This window comes from Heterodontus francisci, chromosome 3 (assembly GCF_036365525.1).
Source record: "Heterodontus francisci isolate sHetFra1 chromosome 3, sHetFra1.hap1, whole genome shotgun sequence".
In the NCBI taxonomy this organism is placed as follows: Eukaryota; Metazoa; Chordata; class Chondrichthyes; order Heterodontiformes; family Heterodontidae; genus Heterodontus; species Heterodontus francisci.
The window spans coordinates 114,318,869-114,345,041 of NC_090373.1; positions in this window are offsets into that span (position 1 = coordinate 114,318,869).

Genomic DNA, 26,173 nt, shown 5'->3' on the forward strand with positions numbered 1-26,173 from the left:
GCTTTGGCAACTCAGCTCTAAAGTTTCGGGGCTGATCTTTTCTGCTTTCCAGTTCTTCCATTCTGCAGATTAAATGCAAGTCAGTGCAAGCTTTCCTGCTCAAAAGTGAACAATTTTGATTTTGAATCACATGTTTGTTTCTGTGATTTCTTTCTCCTGATATTGGAGGGGTGCCTTTAGTTCTATGACTTTGAGTTCTAACCCTCCTCACCTGTATAATTTCTGGCCTGATGTCTGAATCCTCTCTAACCACGGTTCGGTGTCAGAAAGAACTTTTACTTTGTTCCTGGATCTCTCCCAGAAAATGTATCTGAACATCATGAATATCTTCTACTTCATGGATCCTGCTACTTTTCATTCTCTATGTTCCGTACCAGATTTTTGCTATGACACACAGCCTGGAAGTGGCCCAACTTCCCGCAGAATGGCATTCGGCATCTTTGGTGGTACAGTTTTCCCGCCAGTGTTTCTCTCGGCCACACCTACTGCAGTTAGCCTGGGCTGCCGCTAGATGATCCTCCTATCTCCCTTGCTTTTTGCCACCATCTTTCCCTTTCCTGTGCCTAACAAACTCAACTGAATCGGCTGCCCTCGCGACGGGACTCTCCCTGTCACCTCAGACCACAGATCAATTCTACTTCTGGATCTCTGTTTGACTGCTCAGTTGGATTGCTTTTGCTAAGGTTATATCATCTCTTGACTGCAAGTGATCAGTCAAGACATCATCAAACACTCCATACAACAACTCTGTCACTGATCAGTTCGTCCTTCAATCCACAATACTCAGTTGTTTGCAAGTTTGGATAGGTCATTTATAAATGCATCAACACTTACCCCTTGACGCTGGATGCGTTTATTAAATTTGGCGCGCTCAATAATGATATTATTTCTCAAAATTGAGTTCTTTGATTACTTCGTCATACATGGCTTTCTCCTTGTCGATAACTAGTTTATCATCTGCACAATCACCCATCACATATAACAACATACTGACCTGCACACTGCTTGGTTTTCTAGCTAGACCAGATGCGTTGTGATACCTGGAAAATCTTCGATACCAGGTTGGCCATGCCTCAGCTTGATTTAAGCCTGTGACTTTTTTGAAGCTTTCTGGTAAAGGTAGGGATTTTGCCAACATTGTGGTTTACAGTTGCCACCATATAATATTCTGCGTACTGTTAACCTGGTACAGAGTATCTGAAGAGTCAAAAGAAACTGGAGCTTTATTAAAACACCTCTTACTACTATGGCTTACATTTTCCTGGAGACTGCATGAGGGATTCACACACATGGGGCTAGATTTTGTTGTCCCGTTGCCGGGAGCGGCAGCGGGTGCAGAAAATGGCGGCTGCCCCGCACGGGAGCTGCGGCGCCATGATTACACCCCCAATCATGTGGCAGGGGCGGCATTGGCGACGCCATTCACAGCATCACCTGATGCCGGAGCAGTTGCTGGTTCCATTTTTGAAAGGCTTCCAGCCCTGCAAACAGTTGACCCCTTCTCCACTTTGGTGGCGCCAGCTTCTCCTGGACAGGAAAGTAAAGGTGCGTGAGTGCTGCATGACATGCTCAAGATTGGGAACTGCAGGTAAGGCTGCAGAGAATTAAAGTTAAAATTATGCAGGGAGGTATTTTAAATATGTAAATTAGAGTCCTGTCGCAGAGCAGCAGAGGTGCTGCCAAGGAACCTCACTGCCGCCGGGAAGATCGGGTCCAGCAATCGCGCTGTTGGGCTCCATAGCGGCTGGTGCCATTTCGATTCTCCATACCCCCCCCCCACGCCCCCCGTGCCCTCCGTGCCCCCCACCCCGCCGCGAAATCCGACATCAAACTGGGAACAAAATCCAGCCCATTGTTTTACATCACTTCCTGTGATGAGGTATACAGTATGATTAGCATATTAACCCAGTAACAACCCAATGTCCAGTCCAGTATACCACATTATACTGCAATATCCTGTAAAAATGCATTCTCTGACCTTGGCCACCCACATGAGATCATTGAACTTCTTCCAACACTGCTGCCAGGTCCTCGGGGCGAGATCACGGGAATTGATCTCCCTGGCCACGTGCTCTAATTCCCTTCTGAGGCTTCCTCGAGGGCCTCCTGGCAGCCACTACCCCACCCCCCACCCCAATGAAAATATCTCCTCTCTCCTGCTGTTGACCTCCTGAACTAAGGCCTCTAGTACCACATCCAAGAACCTAGAAGTCCTTCTGCTTGGCTGCTTCTCCATTTGGTTCCCTTTTCCTTACAGCCATCTTCCATCTTCATTACGGACAGCCACAGCAGCTTCCCATAATCAGAGAAGCTCCCATTTAAGTGGTGCAGGCTAGCTGGACCACGTACTAGCCACAAACACTGCTGGGCCCCAGCAGCGCAGTTCACACTAGACTGAATACTACAATCATTCAAATGAAGAGGCAGCAGGAAAATTGCGTGTTATTGAGATTTAGAGTCGTTTATGGCACAGAAGGAGGCCATTTTGCCCATCGAGTCCATGCTGGCTCTCCACCGAGTAATCCAGTTATAAAGATTTAGCAGAACGTCCTTTGTACTCTAAGGAACAAAATTTAACTCCTAAAATCAGCTGTGTTGGTGTCAGATCAGAGATTAAAATTCAAAACATCTGAAACAGGAACCCAACCCTCCTCGAACCAGCTCACATCTGGATCTAACTGAGGCAGGACAAAGGGTAGATAACGCTGGTGGTACGTTGCTCATTTAAGTATTATAATGAGGCTGCTGTTACCTGCCTCAACAGGACCGGATGCAGGCTGATTGCGAATCACAACCCCTGCACCTGACAATGGGAGAAAATCAATTTTTAGCCCCATCTTCTTACCAGCAACTCCATTTCCCTTTTACCAGCCATTATCTCAGGCTGAACCTCAATCCCTCATCTTGACATACTATTTGACACCGAACAGACCCTCCAACCCCATATCTTTTCTATCACAAGGACCATCTACTGCCACCTCCATAACATCACCTGCCTCTGCATTTTACTCGGCCTATTTGCCGCTGAAATGTTCATCTTTGAGTTTGTCCCCTCCAAACTCAACTATTCCAGTTCTTTCCCAGCTGGTCTGCAAATCCCCAACCTTTGCTCGACAGTTAATGGCCATGCCTTCTGCTGTCTAAACCCCATGCTCTGGAATAGCCTTCCTATACTCTTCAGCCTTTCCGCCTCCCTCTCCTCCTTTAAGACTCTCTTTAAAATCCACCTCTTTGACCAAGCTTTCGATCACCCTTCTTAATATCTTTCTTTATCTCTGCATTCATTTTTTTTCCTTTTGCTTCTGAGCTGTCTTGGGACATTTTTCTATGTTAAAGATGCAATATAAATGCAAATTGCAGTTGTTGTTACAAAAGAGAAGAAAAGAGGGGAATTAATGGAGGTTTCTAAAATTATGATAGCTTCAGACGGAGTGAATAGCAAAAGGTATTCCCTTTATTGGAAAGGCAACTATTAGGGAGTCTTCAATTTAAAATTGTCACTGATAGTGAAGGGAGAGGGGAGAGAAATATCTATATGCAGAAGGTTTTTAGGCTGTGAAATACTTTAACAGACGCAATAGTTAAGGTAGAGACCCTTGCATCGTTTAGGGGAAAATTGAAGCAGAAAGTACGAGGGTGTGGTGAGAGAATAGAGCAGTGGGGTTAGTTTTGGATTGATGTAAAGAGCTGATACAGGCACAATGGAATGAATGGCCTTCTTCCATGACACAAACTTCTATGGTTGTAGAGTTATAAGGGCAGTTACATTGAATAACGCATGCTCACCCTTGTGCTGCAGGCAATTTTCACTTAATCGGTAATGAGATGTTAAACCAAGGTCATGTCTGCTTGACCCAGCAGTTTGGGGAAACACCTAGAGAGTGTTTAGAATGTGGAACTCATTACCAGAAGCACTAGTTGAGACGAATAGCATAGAAGCATTCAAGAGAAAGCTAGATCAGCACATGAGGAAGGAATAGAAAGATATGCTAATGTGGTTAGATGAAGAGGAATGGGAGGAGGCTCATGTGGAGCATAAACACCAGCATGAAGTTGTTGGGCCAAATGGCTTGTTTCTCTACAGATAATTCTTAGCAATACCTTGTACTAAAGACCTGACAATGTTATTCAAAGAAGAGTAGCTATTGTGACCAAAATGTTCCCCACAACCATTAGATTAACATAACAGGTAATGGGTCAAATTCAGGCAGGCTAAGTTACTGATGTGTAAAGTCTTGTTTTACTATGTTTAAAGTGTTACATAAGTATTATAACCTGGAGAGAGTCAGGAGCAGTGACGGCGACGGCAGACCAGGAGCAGATAAAAGAGGCACCCAGGCTCGGGGCCTTCCACTTACCTGCGGAGAGTGGGGAGCGGCGGTGGACCTGCGAGTAACCTACTACCAGGAGCAGATAACAGAGAGGCCCAGGCTCGGGGCCTTCCACCTACCTGGAGAGAGTGAGGAGCAGTGGTGGACCTGTGAGGAACCTACTACCTCTATCTACATGCTGAAGTTTTGAAAAAAAGATGATGAAAAAAAAAATCAAATTGTGACATCATAAGAAAGTTGATTGGCTGGTGTGTATTGCTGCTTTGGGTGTTTGGTGTGTGAGGGAATCTTAAGGGTCAATCTCTTTCTAAAAATGTAGACTCGCCCGCATTTAGTATTTAACTGAAATTTACTGTTTACGTAAGGTTTAAGTTCCTTCCAGCCTTAGGCAGGGATAAACAAGCTCTCTGCTGGAGAGCAGCTGTAATTAGTTATTCAGGTAGCTAGTTTAATCTGGTTTCTGTAGCTGCAGGTACCAGGGAAGATGCAACTGGTAAGTATTCTACTTATAATAAATAGTTTATAAAGTTAAAGTACGGCAGGGCAGCTCAGTCGAATGAAATGTGCATCCTGTGGCATGTGGGAAGTCATGGACACACAATGTGTCTTAGACAGACACATCAGCAGGAAGCGTCACTAGCTGCAGAAACTTGAGCTCCAGGTTTCGGAATTGGATTGATGGCTGGAGTCACTGTGGTGCATCTGTGAGGCAGAGAGCAATGTGGATAGCACGTTTAAGGAGGTGGTCACACCGGCGGTTAGGAGTATGCAGGCAGTGGGGGAATGCGTGACCACCAGGCAGTCTAAGGAAACCAGGCAGATAGTGCAGGAGTCCCCTGAGACGATCTCGCTTGCTAATCGGTTTTCCATTCTGGATACTGGTGAGGGCAATGGTTCCTCAGAGGAGTGCAGTCAGAGCCAAGTCCATGGCACCACAGGTGGCTCAGCTACACAGGAGGGAAGGAAGAAGAGTGGAAGAGCAATAGTGATAGGGGATTTGTTAGGAGAACAGACAAGCATTTATGCGGCAGTAAACATGTCTTCAGGGTGGCATGTTGCCTCCCTGGTGCCAAGGTCAAGGATGTCACAGAGCGGCTTCAAGATATTCTTCTGAGGGAGGGTGAACAGCCAGAGGTCGTGGTCTACATTGGTACCAACAAAATGGGTAAGAAGAGGGATGAGGTTCTGAAAGCAGATTTTAGGGAACTAGGAAAGAGATTAAAAAGCAGGACCTCAAAAGCAGTAATCTCAGGATTACTCCCAGTGCCACGTGCAAGTGAGCATAGGAATAGGAGGATTCAGAGGTTGAACACATGGCTGGAGAATTGATGTGGGAGGGATAGCATCAGATTTCTGAGGCATTGGGACCGGTTCTGGGGCAGGTGGGGCCTGTACAAGATGGACGGTTTGTACCTTAGCAGGACTGGGACTAACATCCTTGCAGGGAAATTTGTTAGTGCTGTGGGGATGGTTTAAATTAGATTGGCAGGAGGATGGGAACCTGAGAGGGAGCTCAGATTGGAGGGAAGAAAAACTGGTAACAGGAAGTAGAAAAATAGTAAGCAAAATTAGAAGACAGATGAAGCAAAGGCAAGCAACAAATGGAATCAGATTATGCAATAATGTTAAAAAGACAAAGCTAAGGGCACTCCATCTGAATGCATGCAGCATTCGCAACAAAGTAGATGATTTGAAGGCACAAATTGAGGTAAATTGGTATGATTTAATTGCCATTACAGAGGTGTGGTTACAGGGCGACCAAGACTGGGAACTGAGTATTTAGGGTATTTGTCATTTAGGAAGGATGGGCAAAACGGAAAAGGAGATGGAGCAATGCTCTTAATAAGGGATGAGATCAGTATATTAGTGAGAGAGATCATGGGTCAAAGGATCAAGATATAGAATCAGTTTGGGTGGAGCTAAGAAACAGCAAGGGGCAGCAAACATTGGTGAGAGTTATTGATAGGCTACCAAACAGTAGTGGTAATGTAATGTTGAGCAAAGTATAAGTCTGTAAATTAGAAATACATGTAACATGGGTAATTCAGTAATAATGGGCAATTTCAATTTACATATAGACTGGGTAAACTTAATCAGCACTAATGCTGTGGAGGATGAATTCCTGGAATGTGTACGAGATGGGCTTCTGAAGCAGTATGTTGAAGAACCAACTAAGGATCGAGCTATTTTAGATTTAGTATTGCGTAATGAGAAAAAGCTAATTAATAACCTTGCTGTAAAGAGGCCTTTGGGAAATAGTGACCATAATATGATAGAATTTTACATTAAATTTGAAAGTGATATAGTTCATTCTGAAACTAGGGTCTCAAATCTGCACAAAGGAAACAATAAAGTTAAAAGCAAAATACTGCAGATGTTGGAAATCTGAAATAAAAATAAAAAGTGCTGGAAATACTCAGCAAGTCTGGCAGCATCTGTGGAGAGAGAAGCAGAGTGAACGTTTCAGGTCAGTTCTGATGAAGGATCACTGACCTGAAATATTAACTCTGCTTCTCTCTCCACAGATGCAGCCAGACCTGCTGAGTATTTCCATCATTTCTTTTTGAAACTATAAAGTTATGAGGAGCAAGTTGGCTATGATGGATTGGGAAAATACACTAAAAGATTTAGCAGTAGACAAGCAGTGGCTAGTATTTAAAGAAGTATTACATGGTCCACAACAAATATAAATTCCTCCAAGACACAAAAGGAAAGATGAATCAAGCATGACTAACAAATGAAGTTAAAAATTAGATCAAAGGAAGTGGCTTATAAGGTTGCCAGAAAAAGTGGTAAGCCCAAGGATTGGGAGCAATTTAGAATCCAGCAAAGGATGTTCAGAAAACTGATAAGGAAAGGGAAGAGAGAATATGAATGCAAGCTAGCGAGAAACATAAAGGTAGACTGTAAAAGCTTTTTTAGGTACGTGAAAAAGAAAAGATTAGCAAGGACAAATGTGTTTCCATTACAGGCGGAGATAGGAGAATTTATAATGGGTAATAGGAAAATGGCGGAGAAACTAAACAATTACTTTGTGTCTGTCTTCACGGAAGAAGATACAGAAAATCTCCCTGAAGTACTAGGGAACCCCAAGGGACTTGTGACAATGAGGAACTGCAAGAAGTTAGTATTAATAAAGAGGTAATACTCAATAAATTAGCTGGATTGAAGGTTGATAAATCCCCTGGACCAGATGAGCTACATCCCAGAGTGTTGAAGGAGGTGGCTATAGAGATAGTGGATGCATTGGTGGTCACCCAGCGGAACTGGATCCGATGGAAGAAGAGGATCAATGACCTCTTGCATTCTGCCAAGCTGAGTGCTCCATACCACTCTCCTTTTTGGGGATTGCTTGTGGCTACATGGGAGGGTGTGTGACATAGGGAGGGTGGCACAATTACAGCGATGGCCGAGGGGCAAGGTTAGGACCTCCTCCTGACAGATGCATGGCTGCATCTCAGCCATAGGCCACCATCCTTCATAGCTCACCCCCATTAACTCCCCTGACAGTGTGTGGCAGCATGAGAGAAATCTGGTCCCCCAGTAGGGTACGTGGGGCTGACGCTAGCAAAACTGTCAAGTTGATATCTCTGCCAATCCCTTCAATCTCCATCTTTCCTCTTGCAGGACAAGATGGCCCACAACAGGAGGGAGATGGCACGGACTAGTGGAGTAATTCCTGATCTGCTTCCTCTCACCACTACTGAGGAAGAGGCCTTGGAACAGGTGGGACCCAGGTCAGCTGTGCAATTTTAGATGGGGAGACTGGAGTCCCTGTGCAAAAGTGTGAGGATTTGGCCTCCATCAACATACTCATTAATAATGGTGAACCACATCACGTGTGGTTGGCATGAGGAGATCTGCACAGCCGAACCCATACATTCTCTCATGCAGTTGACATGTGAAGGAGACTGCAACCACAGGGGGACAGCTGCCTACCTCTGAGGAGGAGGACCACTCAGAGGATGGAACATCCTATGATTCTCCTGCACCTTCCACCAACACAGATACTGTTACCTTGGTGGGTAACCGCTCGGCATTAGAATCAGGGTCACAAGCTGGTGATAACAATATACATGCGCACAGGCAGTTGGCTGAGGTTGAGACAGCCGAGGCCTCCGACAGTCAGAAGACTGTAGGTGGCCAGGCCCATACTGAGCCCCAGGCTGATGATGAGCCTCTGGTGCTAATAGCACAGGGCCTGCTGGAGTTGCAGGGAGAGATAAGGCAACATCTGCCGGAGATACCAGAGGCCATACACAGCCATGAGCAGACGATGGAGGAGTTCATCCATGCCATGTGCTATCATGTCTCAGGCATGTGAGTGCATGGCTTCCTCCATTGAGAGGTTGGTGACCCTTATTACAGAAAGGATGTAATTGCACTAGAGAGGATGCAGAGGAGATTTATGAGGATGGTGCCAGGACTGGAAAATTGCAGCTATGAGGAAAGATTGGATAGGCTGGGGTTGTTCTCTTTGGAACAGAGGAGGCTGAGGGGAGATTTGATTGAGATGTACAAAATTGTGAGGGGCCTGGATAGAGTAGATGGGAAGGGCCTCTTTACCTTTGCAAAGGGGTCAGTGACGAGGGGGCATTGATTTAAAGTGATTGGTAGCAGGATTAGAGGGGTGATGAGGAAACAATTTTTCACCCAGAGGGTGGTGGGGGTGTGGAACTCACTGCCTGAATGGGTGGTAGAGGCAGAAAACCTCATCTCATTTAAAAGGTGCCTGGATGTGCACCTTTTGCTACATATAAATGACTTGGATCTTGGAATAAAGAGTAGAATCTCAAAACCTGCTGGCGACAACAAATTTAGAGATGAGGCATACAGTGAGAAGGATATGAACTGCCTGCAACAGGACACAGATAGGCTAGCAGAATGGGGTGGCAGATGGAATTTAGGACTGACAAATGTGAGGTGATGCATTTTGGCAGAAGGCATAGGGAGAGACAATATATACTTGATGGCACAGTTTTAAAGAGTGTGCAGAAACAGAGGGACCTGAGGGTGCATGTGCATCGATCTTTGAAGATAGCAGGACATATTGAGAGAATGTTTAGTAAAGAATATGGGATCTTAGGCTTCATAAATAGAGGCATTCACTACAAAAGCAGGGAAGTGCAGAACCTTTATAAAGCTCTGGTTAGGCCCCAACTAGAGTATTGCTTCCAGTTCTGGTCACCACACTTTAGGAAGGATGTCAGGGCCTTTGAGAGGGTGCAGAGAATGGTTATCAGAATGGTTCCAGGGATGGAGGATTTTAGTTACAAGGTTAGGTTGGAAAAGCTGGGTTTGTTTTCCTTCAAACAAAGGAACTTGAGGGGAGATTTAATAGAAGTATACAAGATTGTGTCAGGCTTAGATAAGTTGGACAAAGAAAAGCTGTTCCCATTAACAAATGGTACAAGGACTAGGGGACACAGATTGAAGGTTTTGGGCAAAAGATGCAGGGGAATATGAGGAAGCATGTTTTTATGCAACAGGTGGTAATGACCTGGAACTTGCTGCCCAAAAGGGTGGTGGAAACAGACAATCACTGACTTGGATGGCCACTTGAGAGAAATAGATTGCAGGCTACAGGGATCGAACGGGGGAGTGGTACTGATTAGATAGCTCCGTGGAGAACCAGCATGGACTTCTTGGGCCGAATGGCCTCCTTCTGAGCCATAAATGACTCTGTGACTATGACTCTGTGAAGTGCCGTAACCTGCAGGGGTATGGACCAAATGCCGGAAAGTGGAATTAAGCTGAAGTTTAGCGCCATGGTGATCTTCAGGGCCACTGGCATGGAGTGACCCCCAAATTTCATAGGTCATAACTTGTCCTGCAGGAGAGCATATAAGTAGGTGATGGCCTCTCTGGAGAGCCATAGTCTTCACTGACAATGGCATTCGAACATTCGGAGGTAACTGTTCTGAGTCCAGTACAGTTGGCATGACGTTGAGCTCTTCTTCCGTCGCCTTCGCCTCTCTGCTCACTTCTTTGACCAGGAGTCCTCCCCCTGACCAGCAGATCCATTCACCCGCCTCCAGCATTCTCCCTCTACCTGGACCCCTCCCTTTGGCCTCTTACCCACTCTTGATCTTTTCATTCAGAACTGTCGGCGAGAAATCGGCCGTCTCAATTTCTCTGCTCACCTCACTCACGCTAACCTGTATCCCTCTGAACTTGCTGCACTCCGTTCTCTCAGGTCTAACCCCGCCATTGTGATCAAACCTGCAGACAAGGGTGGTGCTGTTGTTGTATGGCATACAGACCTCTACTTTGCAGAGACACAGCGCCAACTCTCAGACACTTCTTCCTACCACCCCCTGGACTATGAATCCACCACCAAACATCAAGCTACTGTCCACAGGACTGTCATTGGCCTCATCTCCTCCAGAGATCTTTCCTCTACAGCTTCCAATCTCATAGTCCCGCAACCCCGGACAGCCCGCTTCTACCTCCTTCCTAAAATCCACAAACAGGAATGTCCTGGCAGACCCATCATTTCAGCCTGTTCCTGCCCCACTGAACTTATTTCTTCCTATCTTGACTCTATCTTTTCTCCTCTGGTCCAGTATCTTCCCACCTACATCCGTGACTCTTCTGACGCCCTACGTCATTTTGACAATTTCCAGTTTCCTGGCCCTAACTGCCTCATCTTCACTATGGTCATTCAATCTCTCTACACCTCCATCCCCCACCAGGATGGTTTGCGAGCTCTCCGTTTCTTCCTTCAACAGAGGCCCAACCAGTCCCCATCCACCACCACCCTCCTCCGCCAGGCTGAGCAATTTCTCCTTCAGCTCCACTCACTTCCTGCAAGTAAAAGGTGTTGCTATGTGTACCCACATGGGTCCTAGTTATTCCTGTCTTTTTGTGGGATATGTCAAACATTCCTTATTCCAGTCCTACTCAGACCCCCTCCCCCAAATCTGTTCCGGTACATTGATGACTGTATTGGTGTCGTTTCCTGCTCCCGCCCCAAACTGCAAAACTTTATCAACTTTGCTTCCAACTCCCACCCTTCTCTTACCTTTACATGGTCCATCTCCGACACTTCCCTTCCCTTCCTCTTTTTTTGTGTTTCCATCTCTTGGGATAGGTTGTCCACTAATATTCATTATAAGCCCAGCGACTCCCACAGCTACCTCGACTACACTTCTTCACACCATGTCTCCTGTAAGGACTCCATTCCATTCTCCCAGTTTTTCCGTCTCCGACACATCTGCTCTGATGATGCTACCTTCCACAACAGCGCCTCTGATATGTCTTCCTTTTTCCTCAACCGAGGATTCCCCCCCACTGTTGTTGACAGGGCCCTCAACCATGTCCGGCCCATTTCCCGCACCTCTACCCTCACCCCTTCCCCTCCCTCCCAGAAATGCGACAGGGTTTCCCCTTGTCCTCACTTTCCACCCCATCAGCCTCCACATCCAGAGGATCATCCTCCACCATTTCCGCCACCTCCAGTGTGATGCCACTACCAAAGGCATTTTCCCCTCCCCTCCTCTGTCAGCATTCCAAAGGAATCGTTCCCTCTGCGACACCCTGGTCCACTCCTCCATTACCCCCGACACCTCATCCCCTTCCCACGGCATCTTCCTATGCAATCGCAGGAGGTGTAATACCTGCCCTTTTACCTCCTCTTCCCTTGCTATCCAAGTCCCCAAACAGTCCTTTCAGGTGAAGCAGCGATTTACTTGTACTTCTTTCAATTCAGTATACTGTATTCGCTGCTCACAATGCGGTCTCCTCTACATTGGGGAGACCAAATGCCCTATATTATAAATATAGTGTTGCAAATATTTTCCAGCCTAGCCATGAATTTTTTTGTTAATAGATTGGGTGACTGCTTTGCGGAACACCTCCACTCAGTCCGAAAGCATGACCCTGAGCTTCCGGTTGCTTGCCATTTCAACACAGCCCCCTGCTCTCATGCCAACATTTCTGTCTTTGGCCTGCTCCAGTGTTCCAGTGAACATCAACACAAGCTCGAGGAGCTTTCGATTAGGCACTCTACAGCCTTGCGAACTGAACATTGAGTTCAATAACATCAGAGCATGACTGGCCTTTTTTTAATATTTTATTTTTTAACCATGTGCCTGCTTTTAATGTAGCCAGAGCTGCTCATTCTGCTATGAACAGTCTCTCTGGACTAATGCTTTGTCTTTCACCACAAGCCTTTGTCCCAGGAAAGCTTTGTTATTTAATCTCTCCTGCCCTCTGCCCTATCAAACACCTTCCCCTTTGTTCTCTCCCCCACCCCCTCCCCTTCATTTGCTTAAAACCTAATTCTTTTCTAGCCTTTGCCAGTTCTGATGAAAGGTCACAGACCTGAAACATTAACTCTGTTTCTCTCTCCACAGATGCTGCCAGACCTGCTGAGTATTTCCAGCACTTCTTGTTTTTGAGTCCAGTACACTCTCTGGCATATGTGGGCCTGGTCTGCTGCTGCTGCTCTCGTCATGGAGCTTCACAGACAGGCGCAGCTGCCTGTTGGCCCACCCTCCATCGGAGGTGCCGGATCACGCCACAGGGGTCCAAAAATATAGGGACTATAAGTCCCATGCCAGCTAACCTGTGGGCCTGCAGATCACTGTCAGAGATGGCCCTGCCTTGGCTACTGACTTTTAATAATTCGCTTGGCGGAATCACTAATGCCCAACCTTGCTGATAGTGCAGCCTCTGTTCCAGCAGTGTAAGCAACCAACTACATCAATTTGATAACCCAATACAGCCCCCCAAACCCACACAAAAGCCTTTCAGAGCCCCCCCACATCCACATTAAACCCTTGCAGAGCCCTTGAGACCCTGAAGCCCCTGCAGAGCCCCCAAGAGCCCGAACCCCCTTGCAGAGCTCTTGAGATCCCGAACCCCCTGCAGAGCCCCAGGGACCCAGAAACCCCTTGCAGAGCTCTCGAGATCCCAACCCCTCTTCAGAGCCCCCAAGATCCCGAACTCCTGCAGAGCCCCTGAGATCCCGAACCCCTTGCAGAACCCCCGAGATCCTGACCCCCCCTACAGAGCTCCCTGCAACACATTCCAACAATGGCCTCCAAACCCCCCTCTCCCCACTTCCCCTATACAGCAATGCTCAGGACTGCTTCCCCATCACGATAATAAGACCTCTTGCCTCGGTGCCGCCAGGTTTTAACAGTCATGAAACTGAAGCCATTGAGTGCCACCCACCATTCACAAAATTGAGGGCCTATCATTAAATTGTATTTAATTACATTTAAATACTTTTAAAAGAGCAGTTCAGCAATTTAAAATAGCTCCCCCTCACATCGGGGTATCAATACCGCCATGGTGCTATCCCGCCGTTGACAAAATCCAGAACTGACGTCACGACATCAGATTTCCGGGCGGATGGCTCCAAAGTGATTTTCTGTTCCTCCACACCGCCCTACCTTCCTTAAACAGCCGCATGAAATTCTGCCCTAAAAAAGTTACCTTTCTTTATATATCTAAATTTCTTTATTGCTGTAACACCAATTCATGAAAAAAGAATAGTGTATAAATTTAAGGCAGCTGTTTTCCTACTCTGTGTCAATGTATTTTTTTTTACCCAGGAACATCTGTTTATTTTCTTTTACCAGGAAAATTATTTACTCTACTTGTGCATACTTTTACAAAACATAAACTGGGTAAAAGGTAATATTTCACTCTTGTTTGATATTGTATGGCTCCCCTGTGTCTCAGTATGTCATTTTACATATGTTCTGTATAAATGTACTGCATACCATTCATAGCAAAGGACCAGATATTTAAGGGTAGAAAAAACTGTATTAGTGGTAGAAGAGCTGGTATTCATTTCATTGCAGCCAAGTTTAATACCACAGTTGCTTTAATGGTATCTATCTCTTGTACAAATGTTGTCAGTGACCAAATGATAAGTTTATTCGTTGTATGTACAAAAAACATGTACAAGTGTCAGCTTTCATACAACTTGTATACAGCAGAGACACAAAAACAAAGTGAAAGCGTCCCTCAGTGTTGAACTTTGGAGCATTGATGATCAATACTTCATCAGGACACAAGCAAAAGGCCTCCAAAAGAGCTTTTTCAGCAGTAGTGTTTCCTAACACCACAAAATGGTGGGGAAAGTTAGTCAGAATAAATATAATCATGTCAATTATTTTTGCTTCTGAGCCTTGTTTGGCTGAAAAACCCCTTGGAGGCAGTTTCCACCAATCAAACGCTAATTCTTTCAGTTATATTTTTCCCAACACCATGTAATTCCTGCAGTTGGTTAAGAGAGCAGAATGACATTGGCCTATGTTTTCCTAATTTTGGAATTAATTATTAAAGTTCACCATTTTGTTTTCATGAATATTGCCATTGAATCAAATTGATATGTATATCTGGTTCCATCCTGTCAGATTCTTACCTCATGGGTTCATTAATCTTGCCCAGCAGAAACAACCAATCAGCACATACCTACACTGCTCGAGTGTCTCACTTCTCCAGAAGCGAACTAGATAGGAACTAGATGAGCAGAATCAAAATGCATAAATCTAGCATCTTATTCACAAATATGTAAAGAAAACAAAGTGTTGTTACAAAATCATTTCTATTGTTGTTTACTGCCTGAGGCATGTAAATTTTGCTTCACATTGGCGTAGGTAGGTTTAACACAACTCCAGTAGCAGCAGTCATTTTACAGTCCACCCCCCACTGCCCCCCACGCCCTGCAACCTCATCCCCCACCACCACCCCAATGTTCTCAATCGTGCTATAGATCACTTTGCCAAGCTCTTATCCAAACCTCTGATCAGGACCTACACATTAAAATAATCAATGTGAGCCCACACAGTTCCAATAATAACCACATAGCCCCAGTGTCATCTTATACAGGAGGGTGACCATATTTTCTAAACTGAATCCAGGGACACACAGCCCAACACTCACACACACCATCCAAGGTTGCTGAGCCGCTCATTAGTCTGGTTATAATTATACAAACATTTTGGCATTGAAATGACAGCTGCTCGCAAGAGAGAATCAAAGGACAATGACAACAGCAACAAAAAGCTGCATTTATATAGCACCTTTAACGTAGTAGAACATCCCAAAGTGTTTCACAGGAGCATAATCAGACAAAATTTTACATCAAGTAAAAGAAGGAGACATTAGAAAAGGTGACAAAACACTTGGTCAAAAAGGTAGATTTTATAAAGCATTTTAAAGGGAGAGCAAAAGGTCTGGAGAGGCAGAGGAATATAGAGAGGGAATTCCAGAGTTTAAGGCCTACGTGGCTGAAAGCACGGCTGCCATTGGTGTGAACAGAAATTAGAACATGAGGACAAGTATTTTAAAATGTAAAATTTGGTAGATACGACCCAATGAAGGTTAGCGAGCCCTGGGGCAATGGATGCTTGTGGGGGTTGACGTTAAGTCTATTGGTGATGAAAATCACAATACACCAGTATTGTGCTGAGATTCATCAACTCTGCTGAGAGCTGCAGCTTCACCTACGCACACAAGTTAATAATAAGTCTGAGTGATAACAATATTGATGACATCTTTGAATTGCTACTGCATTGAGGAAAGCACGAACTCTTACTGTGCACAAATTGACTTTTCTCCTGTTTTAGTAAAAGAGATATTATCTAGCCATTTATGTTTTTAAGAAAGGTACAAAATTCAGAATAGACTTTGTTATTTGGAAGTAAAAGTAAAGTTAAATTGACAAAAATAGGAGAAAGAACAAGGAAGAAGAGAAAAGAGGAAAAAGCAGTAAGTTCTCATTGTACAATTTTTAAAAAAACGATTACATTTGTTATTTAGGTTTAATATTACTGTCATATAACTATTATTGAAATGACAGCAACTTTATTACTGTACTATTAGTGTTTATTTCAGCAACATGTGGGTTGATTATGTGATTTAAAATGCCCACAGCACTGCATTGGACCCCCAGAGTCCCAAATTATTGGTCCCCAGAGTCCTGCATTATTATGCCCCAGAGTATTTTTTTTTATTATTCGTTAATGGGATGTGGGCATCACTGACAAGGCCAGCATCTATTGCCCATCTCTAATTGCCCTTGAGGAGGTGGTGGTGATCTGCCATCTTGAACCATTACAGTCTGTATGGTGTAAGTACATCGACAGTGTTGTTAGGGAGGGAGTTCCAGGATTTTGACCCAGCAATAGGGAAGGAACAGCAATATATTTCCATATAAAGGATTGTGTGTCAATCCTGGCACTTGTGTGGAGTGAACATTATTTGTCACTTATCAGCCCAAGCCTGAATGTTGTCCTGGTCTGCCCAAGAGTCCTGTATCATTTAACTCCATAGTCCTGTGTTATAGGGCGCCATAGGCCTGAGACCTATTCCATGCCTGACGTACAAGCTGCATATCTATGCAAGTGGGCAGCACATAAGCATGAAAGGCGTGTGCACAGACTGTATATAAAACTGATTAAGGCCCCACTTTTATGTAAATAAGGATGCTTCTCATAATATAGCTGGAATGACTGAACAATACTCCAGATTCTCAACACCTACTTGTATCAGGACACTTTGAGTTTTGCACTTTTCTGGGTGGCTCGCTCCTTAATATAGGCTACATTTCATTGCAGGTCCTTATTCATCAATACCTCATCAGGGCTGCTGCTGCTCCTGTAACCTCAGCGCTCTCACAGCATCACAACATCTACGCACTGGGAGCTCCAGGAAATGATGTAAATAAGCCTAGGCTGGAATTTTATATCCCCAGCAGGAGCTGGCTGGAGGTGGGGGGGAGCATAAAATTGATTGGGAGATGGGGGGTGCCATTCCCGTTGCCTTCCAGCCCCCGCTGCAATTTTTTGAGCGGTGGTGACAGAAAGAATCGGCCCGCCCATCCGCCCCAGGCCAATTAAGGCCCTTGAGTTGCCAATTAACTGCCACTTAAGGGCCGCCTCCATTACCAGCAGCGGCCGGGTGGCTCAAGACCTCAGGAGGCCACACAGTAAAAACCTAGCGGCCTCCTTGCAGGCTTGGCGGGAGCTTTCCTGATCAGGCACCCTGTGCCCCACGGAAGGACCCCCCATGGCACAAACCGCCCCCCACGGCACTGAATTCCCCTGCCACCCACCAACAACTGAACCCCGCCTCCCCCTCCACTTGCCCTCAGGGGCCCAGGTGATTGTCCCCAGCAAGGCCCCATACACTTACCTTCATTTTGGGGCTGGCATCCCTCTTGCTCTTCTGGCTGGGTGCAGTCCCAGCAGTGGCCACCGCTCCAAGTGGTGCTGCTGGAACTGGGAGCTGGCGGCCCACTGATTGGCCAGCAGCTCATGGAGGCCAGACCTCCTGCCTCAGAGGGGCGGATGTCCACCTGAGGCCAATTAAGGTAAATTCATAGCGTGACTTTTTGGCCGATGGGCAGGGCCTCCAGAACAATGTAAAATTCCGGCCCAACCTTGTCGTACTTTGGGGTGAGGTCAGCTAGGTGGACCTCAGGTGGACCATAGGACATGTAACACCTGAGGAACTCTAATTCGTGAACATTCTACATCACACAGCATTATTGGCCCATTCTGTGAGCTGACCTTTTAAAAATAGTTTGAATTCCATGGAGTAAAGGCAGTTTAAACTCTTGACGATTGCTATGCTATTTATTCAAAGCCGACATCTCTGCTGCCGTCTCCCTTGATTGAGCTGCTTGTGTGTGAGTGTGGGGAGCTCAACCATTAACGTGCTCTCCCTCTCTTCAATCTTGTTCTTGCACAATATCTCAGTCATCCATTTGTCACTATTGTGCTTATGACAGGTCAACAGTAACACTGGGCAACTTGCCATCTTGAGCAAAGAACTTGTGTACTTTCTAAAGATTATTTTGCATTTTGCCTCCTGTGACACGTAAACAATTAATTTTATTTTCAATGAGCAGGTCACAGGACCTGCAGTCCTTCACTCAGTGCTTCCACGTTGAATTGCCTGACTTGCCTGGATCTCTGGAGGGGCAGAAGATTAGCAGATGTTCCTACAGCTGCTACTTTCATCAGGTTGCACTGTGGTGATGTAAAGCCCTTGTAAATTTTGGCATACAACAGCGCAACGGATGTCACCACTATCGTTGTCATCTGCCTCATGTCTTGGATGAGGTTGCGCAGAATGCTTTTGATGTCCTTCTAATTTCCTCCGTTTCATGCATACATGCTCTGTAGGCAGGAGCTGACATTTCTAAAGCCTCTGCTTGGCAACATCAGGCTTCACTTCTACATCTATGATTCTATTCTATCTGCTTCCTCTGTCATCCTTGTTTTCTGTGCTTCACCATGTAAAAACATCTCATCTACACAATTCTGTCACCTTCCAAGTGACTGTCTCTACAATTCTGTCACCTTCCAAGTGACTGTCTCTGGATTGCTAAGCGCAAGGCAGAGCGTGGATGATGCAGCAGGTAAGTAAATGGTAATACTGCCAGAAGTAGAGAGGACTGAGCGAACTACTATCTCTTGATCATCATCATTCTTCTGTTCTGTTTTCTCGGCTGCAGCCTCAGGAGTTAAAAACAGTGTTGCTAACTTATGTGTGCATGACCAGCATGCCAGCTTAAACAGTTATGGTGTATAATTCTTACTAGGAAACTGGTAGAGGAATTGAAAAATACATTTAAGAAAAGGTGTGCATGATCTGAAGCCCATTGAATGAACTTTGGGGTAGAAATTTGTCTTGGGATGTAATGCAAAACAGGTATGAGTGAATCAACAGCTCATTCTGCACTCAGTTCAATTTTCTTTTCTCGGTCTAAAAACAGGCTGCTGATGCATTATCACCCATTTTTCACTGCTGTTCAAGAGAAATTCATGCCCTATTAACTCACATGTCACCAACTGCCAGTGTTGATTGACAGTGCATTCTCTTCATGCTGCCTTCTTGTGTAGATGCCTGTGATTCTCCCTCCGTGGCCTGGCATTCCTGAGCATTATATGTTGTCTGCTCCTGTGGGCTGGATGCATTGTACTAATCGGTTATGGTAGTCTGCAGATCCTGAAGGCAAGTTTGTCAGGATTTATGGAATGGGTAATGAAAAGTCCCAAGGATCTTGGATGAGAGTGTTTAGTGTACTAATATTCATTAAAGGATGAGAGACAATTGACATTACTCATGGCAAGTTGCAATGCTTCTGTGCAAGGAACAGAATGCTATGTGATAACCCAATGGGCACAAATTGAATATTGAAGCCGAGAATACCCATTTGCCTCTCTATTCTTCAGTGAACAACTTGCTTACCTTTGTTGACCTTGTGAGATCATTATACCTCTTTCAATACTATATGAGGATTCTTGAGCTGCTGGAAGTACCACTCACAACCACAGCCCCCACCTTCCACAAAACCCATGCTGCTGAATTTGATGCCTTCTTCCTAGCTGTTCCAATATTTATTTCCTTTCATTCTCTAATTACTGCCAGCAGGACTTCAACATCAATCTCAGGAAAGTTTGATTCTTGTCTTTTTCCTTTTGTTCCAGTTACCATTGAGTTTTGTCTTTCCTTAGTCCTTTAAATTTAAATGAGAAACCTGCACCTTTACTCCGCGCCGTAAGTGGCTGGAAGCAGCAACTCAGCTGCTAATTTCAGGTCTCTGGGCTTCCATAGCGCTGACATTAGCAGAGCTAAATTTTGAGGCCAATATATTTGATTCCTAGCCTGTGCTGGATCAGTCAATCTCACTTGGGGTGGTAGAGGGGACATTATTATTTGCCTTAGCATCTCTCGGTTAGAGAGGAAATTAGAGGAGAGAAGGTTATAAAGGGGGGATTCAGTCAGAATTCCTGCCCCAGATCATTATCTAGTGATTTCTGCTGGTAAGTGCTGCAAGGGTGGATGTTGGATGATGACGTTAGTAGTGATCACGAACCACCCACCCGGTGACCCCCAACACCCATCCCCCATCCATTGAAACACCATATGCTAAAAATGAACATCGAAAGAGCACAAGTATCATAGGCAGCATGGTTTTAGAAGTAATAGTCCAGATCATTAAACCAACTGGAATTCTTTGAAGAGGTGAACCATTATATAAAACAAAGAGAACAAAGAACAGTACAGCACAGGAACAGGCCATTTGGCCCTCCAACCCTGCGCCGATCTTGATGTCTGCCTAAACTAAAACCTTCTGCACTTCTGGGGACCATATCCCTCTATTCTCATCCTATTCATGTATTTGTTAAGATGCCTCTTAAATGTCGCTATCGTACCTGTTTCCACCACCTCCCCCAGCAGCAAGTTCCAGGCACTCACCACCCTCTGTGTAAAGAACTTGCCTCGCACATCCCCTCTAAACTTTGCCCCTCTCACCTTAAACCTATGTCCCCTAGTAACTGACTCTTCCACCCTGGGAAAAAGCTTCTGACTATCCACTCTGTCCATGCTGCTCATAACTTTGTAAACCTCTTTCATGTCGCCCCTCCACCTCTGTCGTTCCAGTGAAAACAATCCGAGATTATCCAACCTCTCCTCATAGCTAATGCCCTCCAGACCAGGCAACATCCTGGTAAACCTCTTCTGTACCCTCTCCAAAGCCTCCACATCCTTCTGGTAGTGTGGTGACCATAATTGCATGCAATAATCCAAGTGTGGCCTAACTAAGGTTCTGTACAGCTGCAGCATGACTTGCCAATTTTTATACTCTATGCCCCGACCGATGAAGGCAAGCATGCCGTATGCCTTCTTGACTACCTTATCCACCTGCGTTGCCACTTTCAGTGACCTGTGGACCTGTACGCCCAGATCTCTCTGCCTGTCAATACTCCTAAGGGTTCTGCCATTTACTGTATACTTCCCACCTGCATTAGACCTTCCAAAATGCATTACCTCACATTTGTCCGGATTAAACTCCATCTGCCACTTCTCCACCCAAGTCTCCAACCGATCTATACCCTGCTGTATCCTCTGACAATCCTCATCACTATCCGCAACTCCACCAACCTTTGTGTCGTCCGCAAACTTACTAATCAGACATTTTCCTCCAAATCATTTATATATACTACAAACAGCAAAGGTCCCAGCACTGATCCCTGCGGAACACCACTAGTCACATCCCTCCATTCAGAAAAGCACCCTTCCACTGCTACCCTCTGTCTTCTATGACAGAGCCAGTTCTGTATCCATCTTGCCAGCTCACCTCTGATCCCATGTGACTTCACCTTTTGTATCAGTCTGCCATGAGGGACCTTGTCAAAGGCTTTACTGAAGTCCATATAGATAACATCCACTGCCCTTCCTTCATCAATCATCTTCGTCACTTCCTCAAAAAATTCAATCAAATTAGTGAGACATGACCTCCCCTTCACAAAACCATGCTGCCTGTCGCTAATAAGTTTGTTTGTTTCCAAATGGGAGTAAATCCTGTCCCGAAGAATCCTCTCTAATAATTTCCCTACCACTGATGTAAGGCTCACCGGCCTATAATTTCCTGGATTATCCTTGCTACCCTTCTTAAACAAAGGAACAACATTGGCTATTCTCCAGTCCTCTGGGACCTCACCTGTAGCCAATGAGGATGCAAAGATTTCTGTCAAGGCCCCAGCAATTTCTTCCCTTGCCTCCCTCAATATTCTGGGGTAGATCCCATCAGGCCCTGGGGACTTATCTACCTTAATGCTTTGCAAGACACCCAACACCTCCTCCTTCTTGATAATGAGATGACTGAGACTATCTACACTCCCTTCCCTAGGCTCATCATCCACCAAGTCCTACTCTTTGGTGAATACTGATGCAAAGTACTCATTTAGTACCTCGCCATTTCCTCTGGCTCCACACAGAGAGTCCCTTCTCTGTCCTTTAGTGGGCCAACCCTTTCCCTGGTTACCCTCTTGCTCTTTATATACGTATAAAAAGCCTTGGGATTTTCCTTCATCCTGTTTGCCAATGACTTTTCATGACCCCTTTTTTCCCTCCTGACTCATATGTCAGTTACAAGTTCCTCGACTGAGACTGGGAGTGAAGGTTAAAGATCATGGAATAGTTGACAAATTGCCCAAGTGGAAAACAAATTGTCTTAGGTAAGTGTTTTTATAGATAACGTTTGGTCCATGTGATCACCAATTACCTGAGAAGTTAGAAAAACACATTTTCCAGTGTATTTCTTCCCTTTTTTTTCTTGCATTTTTGCCTCTCCCAGGAGGTTGCATGGCTACTCTTAGGGAATCGGGGAGAGAAAAGTGTTTATCCATGATGCTACAGCCATCATGGTGGGGGGCAGCTTTGTTTGGCCAGCTGGTCTTTTTCTGCCTGTCAATTTTGTATGTTCATAATGATCAAAATCAGGGAACAGTGATGGAAAAAGTAACCAACGGTGTTAACACCGAGAGTTGTTTTGGGACTTTGCTCTTAACACTATTTGTGAATGGTATGGAACATGGTGCTTGTAGTAATATTATTAAATTTGCTAAAGACACTTAGGTAAGGGATTGGTCAATGGGGAGAAAGACGTTGCATTATCTTCAGAGAGATTTGGCCCAAATATGTCAATGCACTGAAATATGGAAGGTGAATGTTAATGTTGATAGAGTAGCATATTTATTATATTCAGCTTCTTACTCTAGAGCATTTCAGCTGTGATATCTTAGATCATTCTTTTGAATGAGTTCCAAGTTGCCATCCATCAATAATGCCTATCCTTGCCTTGAAATTTAGGTCAGCCTGAGGTAATGTATCTGGGAAAATGAGCAACAAACCTTGTCTGGTAATTGCTTTTAGGCACTGGCCATATCTGATGTCTTCATAAGACCTCACTCCAGTCTTTGAAAGCAATTGAATATCACATCTGACCTCATTTTGGGTTTAAAACAACAAATTAATTTATTTTAATAAGATGAACAGTCATAAGATATTGTTGGATATTCAGTGTAGACATCCTACTACCAGCAGAGGCTGAAAAGGAAAAGGATATGGCAGGGATCACCAATAATACATTGAAAGCTGCTAGTCGGTGTGAAACAATAAATAATAAGACAAGTTGGGTACTGGGTGGATCAAGAGGATATTGGATTCATGGAATAATATTATAAGTCTGCACTGCCATTGGAGAACCTCGTTACTGTCTATGCATATTTTAAGTTGATTATGGTTGGACAATTGTGGCAAAAATAAACCCAAGTTTCTAATATGTGGTGCCCAATGGCTTAAAGTTACCCTATATTATTTCAGAGTTATTTGTATTGGCATTGTACAAATCAACAATGAAGCAAATTCTGGAATTTTGGTCACACTTAATAAAAGGTAGAAAGGATTCAGAGAGGAGCAACCTCAATGATTCCAAGGTCTTATGGAACTAGTTTATTGAAAAATAATCAAGCATCTAAACATATTTTTTCTGGAGAAAAGAAGATCGGGTAAACATGATACAGACCTTTTCTTTTCAGGTCAGCCAGGGGATGACATAAATAAACCCAAAATCAGGTTTAAGAGTCTCTGAGCCAAATTACTGAAAAATCCACACAGTTATCATCTATATGAAAGCCATGATTGAATCTGCCCCCACCACACCCTCAGGCAGTGCATTCCAGATCCCAACCAGTCACTGCGTAAAAAAAGTTTTTCCTCATGTCGCTGTTGGTTCTTTTTCCATTCACCTTAAGTCAGTGTCCTCGTGTTCTCAATCCTTCTGCCAATAGGAACAGTTTCTCCTTTTTTACTCTGTCCAGACCCCTCATGATTTTGAACACCTCTTTCAAATCTCCTCTCAACCTTCTCTTCTCTGTCCAAGAAACAGAAGTCCCTCATCCCTGGAACCATTCTCGTAAATCTTTTCTGCACCCTCCCTAATGCCCTCACATCCATCCTAAAGCGTGCTGTCCAGAATTGGGACAATACTTCAACTGAGGCTGAAACAGGGTTTAATAAAGCTTCATCACAACTTCCTTGCTTTTTTACTCTATGCCTCTATTTATAAAACCCAGCATCCCGTATGACTTATTCACCGCTTTCTCAACCTGCCCTGCCAACTTCAATGATTTGTGCACATATACACCAAATCCCTCTGCTCCTGCACACCCTTTAGGATTGCATCCTTTATTTTATACTGCCTCTTCTCATTCTTTCTATCGAAATCTCGCACTTCACACTTCTCTGCATTAAATTTCATCTGTCTCTTGTCCGCCCATTACACCACCCTACATCCTCTTGAAGTCTATTACTATCCTCGTCATAGTTCACAATACTTACAAGTTGTGCTTCATCGCAAATTTTGAAATTGTGCCCCGCACACCCAACTCAAGGTCATTAATATAGATCAAGAAAAGCAATGGTCCTAATCCTGACCCCCTGGGCAACCCCACTATATACTTTCCTCCAGTCCGAAAAACAACGGCCAGAATTTTACGCCGCCCTAGCAGGTCAGATGGTGGCGTGGGGGCGGCGTAAAATTAAGCGGCAGGCTCCGGGAGGCCTACCCGCCCCGCTTCTGCCTCCGGACAAGTATACAGCGGTCAGGCGGGGTGGGGGGGGGGGCGGCGGTGGTGGCGGCGGGTGGGAAACAGCCCGCCTGCCCAAGGCCAATCAAGGCCCTTAAGTGGCCACTTAAAGGCCCTCGCCCTCCTCCATGGGTATTTTACCCGTGGAAAGCGGGTATGCTGGGAATGTGAAAGGCACCCCCCCCACCACCCCCCAAACGACCACTCCAGCCTCACAAGGAAAGGATCGATCCCCCTGGTGAAGCATGCCCCTACTTACCTTCCCTCCTCGCTCCATGGTGCCAGCTGGGCTGCAGTCCCAGCAGTGGCCACCGCTCCCAGTGGCGCTGCTGGGGCTAAGAGCTGCCAGCCTGTTGATTGGCCGGCAGCTCACTGAGGCGGGACCTCCTCCCTCAAGTGGGTGGAAGTCCCGCCTCAGGCCAGTTAAAGCCTGGGGACCCGTAAAATACGGGATGGATCCCCGGGCTAGGCGGAAGCGGGTTCACCACCGACTTTCACATCAGAGTCTGGCTCCCGTCCATCCACCATAAAATTCCGGCCAACCATTCACCATTATTTCCTGTTTGCTGCTACTCAGCCAACTTTATATCCATGCTGTCACTGTCCCTTTTATTTCATGAATTTTAACTTTGCTGACATGCTGTGATGTGGCACTTTACCAAACACCTTTTGGAAGTCAACCACATTACCCTCATCAATCCTCTCTGTTACCTCATCAAAAAACTCAATCAAGTTAGTTAAACACAATTTGCCCTTATATACCAAATTCCTTAATGGATCCACATTTGTCCAGGTGACTGTTAATTTTGTCCTGGTTTATAATTTCTAAAAGCTTTTCCAGCACTGAGGTTAAATTAACTGACTGTAGTTGTTGGGCTTATCCTTGCAGACTTTTTTCAACATTTGTAACTCTCCAGTTCTCTGGCACCACTCCTGTATCTAGGGGATTGGAAGATATGGGCCAATGCCTCGGCAATTTCCAACCTTACTTCCCAAGTATTCTCAGATGCAACCCATCTGAACTTTCTATTTTCAACCTGGTCCCTCTGGACTTTCAATATTCAACCTGATTCTCGCTTATATTTTCAACCTGACATCTGTCATATGCACCCTTTTTCTGTGACATCTTACTCTCTATCTCTTTTATCATCCAGGGAGCTTGGACTTTGTTTGTCCTACCTTTCCCCCTTGTGGGAATGTACCTCGATTGTACCCGAACCCTTTCTTCTTTAAAGGCAGCCCACATTTAATACCCACATTTTCCCTGTAGAGATATACTACACTTAGCTAAGAACAGAAGATTTACTTGCAGGCTGGTCAAAGTCAAGGCTTTGGGACCCTCAAGTGCATGCAGTTGTAATATTGGGGTTTAAGCAGATAAATCCCCACAACTTACCAGCATAGAGCTCCAATATGCTTCCCGTTGCTCAGCCAGCT